This window comes from Thermobia domestica, chromosome 4, assembly GCF_964235325.1.
Source record: "Thermobia domestica chromosome 4, izTheDome1.hap1.1, whole genome shotgun sequence".
In the NCBI taxonomy this organism is placed as follows: domain Eukaryota; kingdom Metazoa; phylum Arthropoda; class Insecta; order Zygentoma; family Lepismatidae; genus Thermobia; species Thermobia domestica.
In genome coordinates this window covers 183,566,184-183,578,767 of record NC_137457.1, presented here as the reverse complement: position 1 = coordinate 183,578,767, position 12,584 = coordinate 183,566,184, and positions in this window count along the sequence as shown.

The window sequence follows — 12,584 nt, the reverse complement described above, 5'->3', positions numbered from 1 at the left end:
AGAACTGATACAATGAAAATGAGGAAGCAAGTAAATCTAATCAGGGTTATGAATCAGAGGGTGGTGATCGATAAAACGAAATTGTTCCGAATTTCACACATGGGAGTCTCTACAATAGGCAAACTTCTTCAAAAATTTGCCTATTACAGAGACCATCATATTCCACCGATTGCGTTAGCCAAAGTTAGTTTAACAATAAAAAATGGTGTAGTGTATTTTCCGTAGAATGATAAATTAAAAAGTACATACTGCAGATGAACGAAGTGTTTCGAATGTCCTAGTAATTCCCTTGCCCTTTCCCAATTAACATGTGTAAATCGTCTCTATCATGATACAAGTGTTTGCGTCCAGTTTCTTAAGGATTGCTTATTTAGTATGAGAAGTCACTCTTTGATTCTTCACGATTGCTTTGAAAACAAAATAACTGGAAAAGCTATATTGATTAGCGCTGTATTACAAATCCAGTACTTCACCCCTACATTAACTTCTCATACAACATCATAAGCTAAATATTGCTAAGTTCAGCTCTGATGTTTGGAACGAACCGGTAATGATCCTGTAATGATATTACCCCCAAAGTGCATACCGAAGTTAATTTATTCGATGATCTGGAGACAATTTAGTGCCCATTAATAAACTAAATAATATACAATGGAGTAAAATTACGGAAACGATATCGTATTATACAGTAATTTCGCGGTGCAAGTTCAACAGTATAATAATAATAATAATAATAATAATAATAATAATAATAATAATAATAATAATAATAATAATAATAATAATAATAATAATAATAATAATGATAATAATAATAATAATAATAATAGTATAATAATAATACATTTTCATCGGTCCTGCGGGGAAAGTGAGAATTAAATCAATTACATGTATAGTCAAAGTAAGGAGAAAAGCCTAAACAGAATAAGACATTGAATAAGCTGGGAATAAGAACAGTGGATGGTGTAAATAAAGGACGACATTGACAGAGAAATCCAGAAACAGTAGGTAAACGGAGAAAAAAAGAGTAGAAATTGTTTAAGTGGAAACAAAATACAAATAAGAATACGGATAAGCACGAGTCGAGCCAAAATTCGACTCGACTCGGGTTCAATCCGAGTCGAGTCAAAGGTATTTTGCTTGAGTTGAGTTCCGAGCAAAGTCGTTGTTTCCAAGGTCGAATTTCGAGTTAAGTTGAGTTTGATAATGGCTCCCTCGCTCGTTCAGCTCGTTTTAACTCGTTTTGAAATAATGGCCTGATTAGACTGGAAAGCGAAAGCCATGAGAAATGTCAGCAGTAATGTGGAATATTTTTGTGTTGCTCACGACAGGGGTGCATCTCGTCTCGTAATTTTAGTGCATCTCGTGGGGCAATTTTAGTGTATCTCGTCTCGTTTAGATAACAAGAGGACAAGAGTTTTTTATTATTACGATAAAGCCTCAAATGACGTAATCACCAATATAAGTATATACTGTAGTTCTTAAAATCAAGGCTGAGACCTACATGGGCGAATTCTTGAGCCCGAGCAGAAGACCATCTCGGGTAGTGATATCAACCGGCTCGGCTCGTATCAACTGAGCCAACAGCTCGAGTCGGCTCGGTTGGGATGAGCCGTCGGCTCGGTTGGGATAAGCCGTCGGCTCGGCCCAATTAAGCCGATGACCTGAGCCGGCTCAGTTGGAACGAGCCATCTACTCTGCTCAATTGAGCCGATGGCTCGATCTTTCTCGGTTGGGGTGGGTCACCTACTCGCCTCATGTGAACGAGTTCGAGCCAGCTAAGTTGAAACTAATTCATCGGCACGATTCGACTCAGCACAACTAAGCCGATGGCTTAAATCGGCTCGGCTCACTTCTCGGTTCGGTTCAATAGTGAATGAGCTATAGGACGAGCCGCTTGAGAGGTTGAGAAGCCTAAACCCGGTCCCAACTGTTTTGAACATGTTTGGCTGAAGCCTATATCTTTTAACAATTTTTGGCTCGAGCCCGAATACTTGCCCCTTTGGAACTCAAACCAAGAACGTGACCTATGTCCTTGTCTCCTGAAGACTTCTCGACGACCGAGATCGACAGTCAATTAGCTTTTACTATTCAGATTCAAACCGCATATCCTTTAAAGATTATACACGGTGTTCATATAATAATAATAATAATAATAATAATAATAATAATAATAATAATAATAATAATAATAATAATAATAATAATAATAATAATAATAATAATAATAAACTTGCCCTAAAATTTGGCAAAACTTACTTAAATTAGAGATTTCGGGGAAAGGGTTTACCTTTAAGGTTTGAAGGTTTACCTTCAAGACACACCTCTGCAACTACCAAAATTTTGAACTAGAGCATTCCACTGAAATTTCATGTAGAAAGTATTCTACTGTATATTTTAAGGAAAATATCTGTAATAAAAATAACTGAATATCACGCAACAGTAAGGCGTATAATATACTGATTTTTAGGATATGCAGAAGTAAATATAAAAGCTTTGCTACAAAAATGCCTACACAGACCATAATGCAATGAGCTCTGTAATACAATGTAACGAAATTGCCTATGAGATTCAGTCTACAGAGCAATTGTTACTTAAAGAATGGACATGCACTATTATGGGAATCAAGACAAAACGGAAAATATTTACGATACTTTTAGTCCCGTCTCGATTCTCATCTCCAAACCGAGACGAAAAATTTGAGTTAGCCTTGTCCCGTTTGTTTGTTTTAGAAACGAGATGTGAAATTCCTCTTCTCGTGGGCAACATTAAACCATACCGAAATATTCTTTCCAAATGTCACGTTTCTGCTTGTAACGGTATGACCTGTGCGATAATTAACTCCTAGCTTTTAATCTTCTACGAGATAATAATAAATATTATTAGCTTATAATTATTACTATTATTATTCCTGAAGATTTGATAGTTCAAGTATTGAAACATCTGAGTATTCAAATATCTTAATATAATAAAACGCATGTCATCGCCGATCAATCGCCATCAAAAATCCTAATGTGAAGAAAAAATGCGACGTGGATTCGCAAAGCACCTTGACCACTGAACTGCGATCGCTACGCGGTGGAGGATTCGTCTTTAGTCTCGTTACGTTAGGTTTCTTTGTCTCCTCTTGCAACCTTGTATATTAAATTTCTTCGATTCAAAATGCCTTTCGTATTTCTTTCATGATGTCAGCAGAGCTTACATTAATAACTTGAGCTGTTCTTTAACCAGAATTGAGAAAAACTCCGGATTTCGAAAAAATCCGGATTTTTTCGAATTCTGGAATGTTAACAAAATCACAAATTTCTAAATTTCGGATTTTTCTGAATTCCGGAATTATTCCAAAATCCGAATTCCGGGTTTGTCTGGTTTTACTTTCGGGAGTCCGGAAAGTAAAAATTCCGGAATTGGCCATCCCTAGTTTATACACAACCTTTCAGAACAATAAGCAAGTAGATGTTTACAAATAAACAAGTAATGCAAAGCATTTTGTATCCTGCAATACGCCATGTATTAAATTCCGACAGGAGTTTCAGTATCTAACCAGAAATTGCATGTATCTAGCTACTGGAACCTGAGGTATGAAGAATTGTATTGTGTCTTATCTTTTTGTGTCTTATACAACCCTGCAAACCACTGAGTATCTAAACGGCTTTCGTTAAATCCACGTTGTAGTACTGACAGTTTCATCCATTTGTGTCTATATGATCTCGTTACTAAAACATATTATATGGTAAGTCTTTCTCTGCTCTGCCGTAAAGTTGTGATACGATCTACTACATGATACAGAACGAGTTATCAATTTAACCAAGTTGTTGTATTACTAAACATCTGCTTCCGCCTCTGTCAACACTGGTCGATGTCGCTGATCTCGATATATTTGCTTTTTTATACCCCTTTCTTCGTTTAGTGAACTAAACAGTAACTATTCTGAATTATACTCCTGCGCATGCCTCGTAGATAAATATTTCTGATCCCAATACTTTCCGTTTTGTGCAAGCAATGTTCTTTTTCTTATTCTTTTTCTTATGACCCTTCTATTACATTATACGAAGAGCATGTAGATCTAAATACCTCATGTATTACATAGAATGTAGGTTTAACTCTTCCAGCAAAGAAGGAACATGTCATCATAATATACAGCCCACAGAAGTGATAGCTGGCAATATAGTGGTGGAAATGCCTAACGACACAGTGGCTGAGCGGTATCCTACCAGCTGGTCTAGTGGCTAGAGCGTGCGCCTTTGGTGTATGGTGTCCCGGGTTCAATTCCCGGCGGGGAGCATTTATGATTTTTAACTTTCCTCAATGTTTCTGTGTTCGTGTCCCTTCATTATAAGTTATTAGAAAAAACAAAGTTAAACGAGTGAAGCAAGTAAAATTAACAATAACTAAGTTACTGAAACACGTTCGGTGAGTCAGTAAAAAAACAAAAAAGTGGACACTGGCTTTTCGCGCCGTCCATGCGTGTTTGAATCTATCTCGGCTTCATTTTCTATCCATTTGATAGAAAGTATTGTTTCTTTTCGCTACGAGTAGTCACTCTTTTCGTATTTTTCGCCGTTCTTCACAGTGAAAGTAACTGACTATTCTTATTCTTTCTACGAATGGTGTATCTTCTCTTTGGTTTTCATGTCAACCATGCAAACGTAATTAAAAGACATTGTTGATAATAATAATAATAATAATATGAAATATTACTAGCTAACTCGTATGTGTATTTCGACAATATAATTTTATATTATTATGTGGAAATAAGTAAGGCTGTCTAGCGCCCCCTTCTAATTTTTTCGATGCCCCTTATGGTTCCACGGTGTCCAACGTTGGTCCCATCCCACTATTATCTCCTGTGCTCTCGATATAAGTTATCGACATTTTGCCTAAAGAGGGCTCTGCCGTGGTCCCATGACTCCCCATGACATGACGCATCGCTCATTTTGCATTGAAATCGCTTATTTTTCTGCGTACTATGAGTGCATACTGTCCATCGTTGCTCCCATCACTATACAATTTCCCGTTCTCTCTATATAAATTGCTAATATATTGTTTGTAAGGCAGATATGGCGTTACAATCATTACGTTTGAAGAATAATTGAGGAATATATTGCCTTGCTACAAACAACACCTATTATTATTATTATTATTATTATTATTATTATTATTATTATTATTATTATTATTATTATTATTATTATTATTATTATTATTATTACTATCATTATTGTTTTACTTACCACTAATGTTGCCTACCTCTATTTGCAATGCAATGTGTTACTAGAAAGCAAATCAAATAACACTCCTCGCCATTCACGCTCCCGAACTCGAAATACAAGATTTACAGTTCTCTTTGTTAGGGAAAAGCACATTTATTATATTTTTCTTTCAAATAACATTTCACAAGTTACTTCACTTTCAATGTGTAATTTCATATCGTCAATAACAATCATCTTGTTCCGATAGGAAAATATCCCACCCTCCTGCAAAAAAAAAGGCTGACCGTAGCGAAAGGGCGTGAACCCTCTTTAGGCGTTTAATCGGGTCCAATATTTCAATAAAAGAGGATAAGTCCCTGCTCACAAATATTTCAGTAAAAGAGGAAAACTTACTCAAACTTTTTGAATACCTATTCATGGGCCAAATTTGGTTCTCTTGGAACTTTTTAAAAGTTTGAAGGGCCGCCATTTTGAACATTTTCATCTGATTATTCTGGTTAACGAACTCATCAAGATATTTCAACAGTTAATGTTTGTGCCAAGTTTCGTCTCAATCCGCTGAAAATTATTGTAGTTATGGCATTCTCAAATAGCGTTATATATATATATATATATATATATATATATATATATATATATATATATATATATATATATATATACAGATAGATTGATAAATAGACGCACAGAGGGAAAGAGAAAAAGTGTTTTGCTCCCTTCTCCCTTCTCACACCTGTGCTGCGTCAGAGGTAAACCGGGCCTCTTTGTAAAACGTATTGACCAGCCTAACCTAAACACAAGCCAGTTATTTGTTAACTTAGAAACATGGGCCAGAGGTGTAAAGCATGTAGAGATTGTATTTTTAATAACCATGAGTATGGGTTCGAACCCCTCTACTTCCATATTGTTTCACTTTCTGCAGCTACGTCGGAACGTTCAATTTTTATTCTTTACTAATTGCAAAAGGCGTTTATATTCAAAATAAGAGGAATTTTGGTGGCATTTGTTCGGATATTCTTCTCTTTCGAAATGAAGACAAGAATAAAAATAATACGCAAAGACAAAAAGTATTACCAGTACTAAACATTACCAATAATAATTGCTACGAAAGACTAAATACGACCTCTTTTACCATCTCTCATGAATTGTATGTATTATTGAAGAAATATTTAAAAAAGTCCTTGCCGGGAATTCGAACTGGCGTCCTTTGCATTTGTAAGCCAGCACCTTAACCACTACACCAAGTTCATGGCGTGATAAATGTTTAGTCGTAGGCCTATTTGTTGTATTTGTGTTTTATGTTCCCACATCGACAATTTCTTTGTTTCGTTCAGCAGCTGTTCTGGCTTTCTCCTTGGGTGTCGTCCTTTATTTACACTATGCACTATTCGTATTCACAGTTTGTGCCCCTCTGCAATGTCTTTTTCAGATTACACTTTTCTTTTTGCCCCTCAGTAAACATTTGATTGATTTAATTCTCATACTCTCCACGGATGGAGCGCAGTTATGTCAGACTCGAAAAATAGGTGTACATTTACTTTTCTGACAGATAATACGTTTATTGCCAATATTTATCTTTAAATACGCAGAAAATGAATTATAGTGTACCCAATACTGATTACAAGTTTGATATTCACTATTTACCAGTATCTCGTGATCCTGTTGGCATCATTGGTAGATAGGATCTTCTTTAATCAAGATGAAGAGAAAACGAAGTTGATAATCATGAAGAAAGTTACGTTCATTATGTTCGGTGCTGCTGCATGACTATATTCTACAACCGAATGAACAAGAACATTTACTGAATATAGGTGTTTAACAAGTCGAAGACGATAATCATGAGTCTATTATTTTGATATTGAAGGAACACGAACCTGACATAGTGCGAACGTCACGATGAACTACATTTTTGTCTTCGAAATAGTGTAGTTATAGAAAGCCATACAAACATCCCGATTATGGTCTACTAAACTTTCTATGTATCTTGGATACTTATGGTGTACAACCTTCATACACAATTGGTTGCTTTTCACTTTTGATTCACCGAAGCCTACAAAACTGCGTTAAGGAAATAATACCATAAAAATTATGTAGCATAAAGGATAAAGCCTTGTAGACAATGACAGAAACTAAAAAAATCCTGTTACCAGAAGAAGACAGGTTGAATTGCTGCATCATCACTCTGGACGAATTTGCACTAGAAGGATATTGGATATTTCGGGGTCTTCTCTCGTAGAAAATGCTCAAACAAAGTATATTATTCTTGCTACAGTGATGGCTGCAAGCTATGTCGTTACAAAGTCACTGATTCTAGAACCACAGAAAACATTGTACATTTTCAAGAGTAAGATATTTACTTACTATTTATTATATTTCACACTTTATATATCCATGAACACCATGTACGTAGAACGTCGTCGTTATACAATGTAGCAGAAAATTATGACTTCACTTATAACTATTCGCATGCATAAAATCAACATCGCTGAAACCTTTGAATATTTACGTAAAATTACACAGGGTTGTTTAAAATTTGTGGTCCAGGAAAAAGGGTAAATTCTAAGAATTTTCTCAGAATATGTACAATGAATACATGTGCCGAATCTGGCACAATATGCCCTTCAAGTTTATTATTATTTGGCTATGAACCGTGTAAATTCGCTGAATGTTCATTGGGAACCAAGGGCACCTTCCAACAGGACAGACATAAAGGTACTGTCAATAACAGGAAAAGTTAAATCCATTTTTAAAACTCATTTACAATAGAAGTAATTCTATGAGAATCTCCATAAAGAAACAAATTATGAGCCTAACGCACAGGGCATACCTAACGCACAGTTCAATTAAAACAAGATCAATGACTGAGTATATCGTTATTAACTAAAGTGACTATATTCATACCAGTTTGAGGGAGAATGATATCTACACAGATATCTACAATAGTTGAGGCAGACTCAAAGAGTTAATATCATTACGTTTTCACTTACAAGGAGAAGGCAGACTATGGTACTTGAACTTTAGTGCCATTTATTGCGAGGTGGTAGTGCACATTTAAAGAGTAAACACTACAAACTTGGAGAGCGCAATGGCCAAAAATAACAGAAAAAAACGTCTTAAAGTTTTCTACTCGACGCATATATTGCACGACGCACAAGGTCACAAATTGATGGAGTGGCAACTGAGGAAAATCTTTGATTCATGAGTAAAGGGTGCCGGGTTCGATTTCCCTTCGAGTCATTTTTTGCTTCAACCAATAAAGTAGCCATTTGTAACTATAAGTAAAATATTAATTCACCATAAGTTTATAATTTATAAAACAACAGAAATTTCAAATCACTTGTAAAATAGTTGAATGTTGCATGTCAACTAGCAAACAAAATTTAATCTATTCCGTAAATAGTTCTACTATCACGAGTGATATTGTGGTTACCACCAGTGGCGTATTTACGATTTTATTTCGGGGGACATTGCCAACTTTAGTCCTGGAAATGTGAAATTCTGCAAGATATTTAATTTCCTTTAATACGGTAAAAAACATTTCAGGGAGCTTAAGCCCAGAACCCCCTTAATACGCCACTGGTTACGTCAGTCGTTGTGTAATAAATGTTATTGACGCTTCATATCTATATCTGTTGACAGTTTGGGAATTACAAAATTTGAGGGGGAAATCCCCTTTCCTAATACTGTATGTTAATATAACCAAAGGAGATTTCCCCCTCATTTAACTTGTAATTTACACAGTGTCACAGATGTAGATACAAAGCGTCAACAACATTTTTTACACAACGACTGCGGTAACAACAATAATTACGGAATAGATAAAATGTTGTCCCTACCGTACTTACCATTTAACATGAAAGATTTTACAAGTGATTTGAAATTTTCTATTCTTTTATTCATTATAATAAACGTATAGTGAATTAATATTTTACTTATAGTTACAAATGGCTACTTTATTGATTGAAGCAGAAAAGTTTAAGTTTTACGGGAAGCGAACTCAGGACCCTTTACTCATAAGTCAAGGATTTTCCTCATTTTGCCAGGCCGTCACGTGGTAAATTTGCGGGTCCTACAATATATGCGGCGAGTAGGAAACTTTAAGACAGTTTTACTCCATTATTTTTGCCCACTGAACTCTCCAAGTTTGTAATATTAATTCTTTAAACGTGCGGTACGAACTCGCAAAAAATGGCACACAAGTTTATTTACCAAAGTCTGCCTTCTCCTTGTTAGCGTTTCGCTATGATGATTTCAGTGATATTTTCAGTGTTTAGAGTTTTAGTGGTTAAATGCTTATAGTTTTTTGTGATATTCGCACATACAACACGATAACGTAAAATATATATACATTTGACACAAAGTTATATTCGGATTAATTCTTCTCATTGTGGTAGTGGAAGATAATAACCTACTTGGGGGGTTTCTATTGGCTATTTGGCCGCTTTTGGAACTTCATCCGGTTGCTCAGTAGTGGATTCAGGTTTGATGAGACCCTAAGCTATTGAAAATAATGGGGCCCTGTATCTGGCTTTCTTTTTCAATTGCAAAATGACGTGAACCATGAGGTTTGAATATAATGCTATACGGTAATTTTTGGAATTAATAGATATCTAAATAGGTTTACAAATTACATATGCATTTTACTAACTTACATATTGATCAACTTAAAATATTCACAAAATTAAATAAAATTTTTTAGAAACAAAATGCAGACTCAATCTAGTCTATGGAAACTTGGAATAGCATAAAATAGTAGGAGGTGTCAATATGTTACCCAAACTACTCATAATTTTAAAGGGAAAGTCAATATCATGGAATTGATTTCAATAACTTTTTATGTGAAATGTAATAAACATATGTCATTGTGTGTCATGAACATTGAAAGACTAATTTATATAGTTCAGTTTCCACCAAACTTTTCCACTTTCTACCGCTAGGTGTCAGCATGTCAGCAAGGCAAATGGCTTTCAATGGAGACATTGCAGCACTTAAAAAACAGGTAAAGTTAGAAAACCCAGAAAATGGGTGCCAGTTACAATACTGCATGGTTAAAAAAGTTACCTCCATGCGTCTAGTTTTCTGATTCCATTAAATATTTTTGAAATGATATAGCTCGATTCACAATAAAGTTGGGACAAAGGAACTATATTATTGTTCAATGAACGACCGTTTTATATGGTATTGCCAACTATATCGGCAGTGTGTAGCTGGATCTACAATATAATATAGTTTCCGAAACCACACCGAAAAGGTCTACGATACGCGTAAGAATATTATATTGTCGCAAACGCAATGCTGTAGTGCGGAAAAGGAGGATACAATATTGTAAGACATACAGTACTGCATTGCTAGAAAGTACGATATCTTTCGAGCGGTAATTGTAGCGTCCACCATACTGTATTGTTGCTGCTGCAATATATTGTTGTTGTCTTGACCATAGAGTATGGTGCAGCTGACAATATCATCGCTGTGTAAATTGTTTCTGCAACCATACAGCATATTAATTATAAGAATATTACATTTTTGGCAATCCAATATCCTTGGTGTCCATATTGTACCGTAGACTATACTATATTCCTGTTGAAACGATGTTGGATTCTACTTCCAACTATATTTTATGGTTGTTCGTACAATATTTCGGGAATCCATATTGTACTAATAACTATAATACATGGTTGCTCTCACCATGCCTTGAAAGTCAATATGAGGGGTTGAGCGCAACAATGGTCTAACATTTTTAAAAATGGATAAAAATAAAGTTAAGCAAATGTGTTTTTTAATATATATATATATATATATATATATATGTATATATATATAATCCATGACACATTCAACCACTTGTGGTTGCTTTAGGTATATTTACAAAAAACATATGTGTTAAACTTGATATTTCTCCATTTTTTTTTAAAAAAAATGTGGGTTAGACCACTGTTGCGCTCATCTCCTCATATTATACCCCTACTATACTTTGTGGTTGTTCGTACGATATTTATAGTATATTGTACTTATTATTATGGTATGTGGCTGTTGATACGATGTCTTAAAAGTCTATGTACCATTGATAGTGTATACGACGCATTTTTCCAGCTTTCGTAACGCAGTTTGGTCCTGAGAAATGGAGGCATGTCTTGCACCAGAGTGTACACCATATATTATCTTGCCCTTGTATAAGAACTTTTCTGCTCTACTGTATTATATTCTTGAATAACAACTTAGTTTCCATCTGTACCACAATCGTGCAATTTCGTTCGTCTTTTAATGGAACACTGATATTTATAAACACCAAAGCAAAGTATAAGTCCCAGCTAAAATAATAATAATAATTGCAATACGGAAGCTTGAAAAAGCGTAATGTAAACCTTTATGTACCATGCGAAAACATAGTATAGTAATTAGTACAATACACTCACACGCAAAATTCACTATGGAAGCTTAAAAAATGCTTTGTACATACCAAGAGTTCTATATAAACTTTTATTACATCGTATGAAGGCAATATAGTAACAAGTACAATGTAGACTCTCACAAAAATGCACTATGGAAGCTTGAAAATGAATTGTATATAACGGCAAAGCAATATAAACTTATATTACATCGTCTGACGACAGTATAGTAACAAGTACAATTTACACTCTCAGGACCTGCATTCAATTCAGAATAAACTGCATGTGGGGAAGCAGTGAATATGTTTCCTTATTGTATGCATGTATTACCTTGCTTTATTCCCTCCCCTGTTCGGGTTCAACTGCAAACTTGGTCCCTGGACGCTACTATATTCATGATTACTTCCTTATCCTACAGAATCGAATATGTGAAGTGTAAATGGATGGTTTACAAACACAAGATAGGAGAACCATGGTAATGAAAAGTGTACAGGTCGTGCCAGAAATAATAATGAAAACTCAAACTGGAGATTCTTGGCGTTAAACAGAAGTCTTCCTTGCAAAAAGTCCTGAAGTGAGTAGGGCATAGATATTCACCTCCGAAACTGTGGGTCTGCCCACCAGATGTCGATAAAAGCTAGGAAGGTAATTCACAGATATTTACAATGAAACGATACCCGAATTAATCTGTTAAAAAACATGTTCAAATCTGTACCATAACTGCGCAAGAAAGAGATATTCCATACGTCCTCTGCGGATTCACTGAATGAATGTGCGGCGGAGGAAATGTAACAGAGAAGATGCAAGAAACTGAAAGACGTGGCCCATGGATAACGGCACAAATGAACGCTCTTTAAAACTGGTAGTCAATAAGCAAAAAGCACTGAGCTTGGTTTCATAAGTTTACATACAAGTTTCCATTCGTAGAGGTTATTCAAATATACTTAATGAAGTTTGCTATGATGGTCACTTTATATTTGGGTTT